General features: G+C 48.1%; 1 non-coding gene across 1 annotated transcript; it reads left to right on the forward strand.

The window, feature by feature from the left end:
* Nucleotides 1-1632: 1632 nt before the first annotated feature.
* LOC119624671 (U1 spliceosomal RNA) lies at nucleotides 1633-1796 on the forward strand. Its single transcript, XR_005240821.1, has one exon. It is a non-coding gene; the product is annotated as a U1 spliceosomal RNA (small nuclear RNA).
* Nucleotides 1797-2581: the final 785 nt, after the last annotated feature.

Raw genomic sequence — 2581 nt, forward strand, 5'->3', positions numbered from 1 at the left:
AGCCTCTGGCTGCAAGATTCTAAACCTTCCCAAATTGTTCCTGGAGATCACGTCATTATTGGAAAACCTCAGATCAGTGCTTGAGGTATTTTGCCGACTCTGGCTGCAAGATTCTAAACCTTCCCAAATTGTTCCTGGAAATCACGTCATTATTGGAAAACCTCAGATCAGTGCTTGAGGTATTTTGCCGACCCTGCACTCAGTGGATCAGCTGGCACCAGCTAGACTGAAAACTTGGCTCATCTGGTCTTGTGGCTCCCGCGCGGGAAATAACCCAGCAGAAGACAACAACTTCAGCTCCCTCTGATTTCATCTCCAACCTGACCAGTCACAACTCCCAATTCACTGGCCCCCATCCACCAAATTATCCTTAAAAACTGGTCCCAGAATTATTGAGGAGGCTGATTTGAGAAAAAATAAAAGTCTGGTCTCCCACACAGCCAGCTCTGTTTAAATAAATCTTTATTGCAATTCCCCTGTGTTGAAAAATTGACTCTGTCTAGGCAGCAGGCAAAGTGAACCTGTTGGGCAGTAATACTCCTGCCGCCAAAACCCACTACACACTGTATGACTCAGTTTATATGAAAGTAAGGGGCAGGAAAAAATTGCCTGATAAATTTGTAGAGATGGGGGTGGAAACCATTAATAAGTCTGTGGAGTATTGTCAGAGTTTGGTGTTGTAGTCTACATATTAAAAGTACTCAGTTAAACACCTGAAATAAAATTTCCCCCAAATATGTTTGCCAAATTTGGATGACTTTGTTTCTGTCTTTGCAGAATATAAAGTGTTAACATGAGGTAAGCGCTAAGGTCTAGAGAAGGCAGTGGAAGAGATGACAAAACGACTCCAGCACCATGCCTGAGTCCAGTGTGCTCTGCTGGGGCTGCACATTTTTGTACATTGCTGTATTTGAAAAACCCTACAAGATTCATGAAACTGGACAACCGTCTTTATAACACTCCTAGTGATAAAACAAGTAAGGCTGCCTGGTTTGCAGTCATCTGAGAAGCCTCTCTAGTTTCATAGATACAGTTTCTCTCTGATATTGAACGACTTCTAATTTCAAGCAGAAAGCTACATCACAAGGATAACCGTATGTAAAAAGAACCGGTTTTCTGTGTAATCCTAAACTTTCTAGTTTGCGCATTAAAAACCATTATTTGAAGAAGAGCGAACAGGCTCCAGCTGGCCACCAAAGGGGTCCTTGGCATCACAGGTTAAGAACCTACTTCTTTGGGAGAGACCAGGGGCGGGGAAGGGAGGAAAAGGAGATAGAGGCAGGCGTCATTTCCTCCGCCGGCTCCCGCAGCCGCTTGGTTGGCTGAGTGGCGGAGGGTGGGACAGAAGAGCAGACGGGGACCGGGAAAGGCGCTGTCGGTGACATCACGGATAGGGCGATTCCTATGTAGATGAGGCAGCTCAGGGGCCGCTGCTTCGCAACGAAGGATTTCTCCTGCTTTGGGAACAAGTCCAGGACCTCCGGTTGGACATGAGAGTCCCAGCTGTGTGTCAGGGCTAGGAGAGCTGGGAGTGGCATGGGTGGTGTGAGGGTTGGGGTGCGCGGGGCAAGTGACCGTGTGTGTAAAGGGTGAGGCGTATGGATCTGTGGCAGGGCGGAGGTGTCGGAACTCATACTTACCTGGCAGGGGAGATACCATGATCACGAAGGTGGTTTTCCCAGGGCGAGGCTTATCCATTGCACTCCGGATGTGCTGACCCCTGCGATTTCCCCAAATGTGGGAAACTCGACTGCATAATTTGTGGTAGTGGGGGACTGCGTTCGCGCTTTCCCCTGAATTTTGTAGTGCTAAAAGCAGGTTGCAACGAGGAATCTGTTTTTTTGTTTTCGTTAGCGTGTAGTTTCCGCGGTGTTGTTATTTTTGTAGCCGGATGGCAGGGAAACAGGAAGCAATATGTCGCTCCCGTTCGAGTCGACCGCACGGTTTCTTCGTTTCTACTTGAGGTTAACTGTTGCAGAGATTGGTCCATGGTTTCCAGTTTTTTGGGGTCTCACGCTCTGCAAAAATCTCAGTATTTTTTCCCTAGCTCCCAGTCACCTTTTACACAGTCTCTGCTTCTAACCGCAGTCCCTACAGGAGTTTGTAGGATTTCTGTGCTAGCGGGGAATGTGTTCTCATAACACTCTTACTTTGTGGAGGGGAACAGGTCTGCCGGCGCCCAGGTGTCCTAACTCAATTCATCTCGAGGCTCGCTGGTCAGAACCGCAGTCTCACCTGTCTTGGCAAAATGCGCTACGATCCTCCCTGAAATAAAAAGCGGCGGAAAATTTTATGCGGAGCCGTGTCCGCTGTCTCCTGCGGTTTACATATCTAGTCTTTTTTCAGACCTCATTTAAGCGACAGCTTCTTGTTTGATGTCTCGCTTCTACATCCAATATCCATTGCCAGGCAACTTTCTAGATAGCATCCCGACCCATCCTTCCCACCTCCAAGCAGCCCTTTCCTATCTCTGGCACCAGTGTCCTTCCTCGTCCCTCTTTCCTTCAGGCCCTCGCTTATCTCCTTCATGGACAGAGAATACCTAGCTCTCTCTCAACCTGCGTTTTGCGCTTGACATGCA

This window comes from Chlorocebus sabaeus, chromosome 20 (genome assembly GCF_047675955.1).
Source record: "Chlorocebus sabaeus isolate Y175 chromosome 20, mChlSab1.0.hap1, whole genome shotgun sequence".
Taxonomy (NCBI): Eukaryota; Metazoa; Chordata; class Mammalia; order Primates; family Cercopithecidae; genus Chlorocebus; species Chlorocebus sabaeus.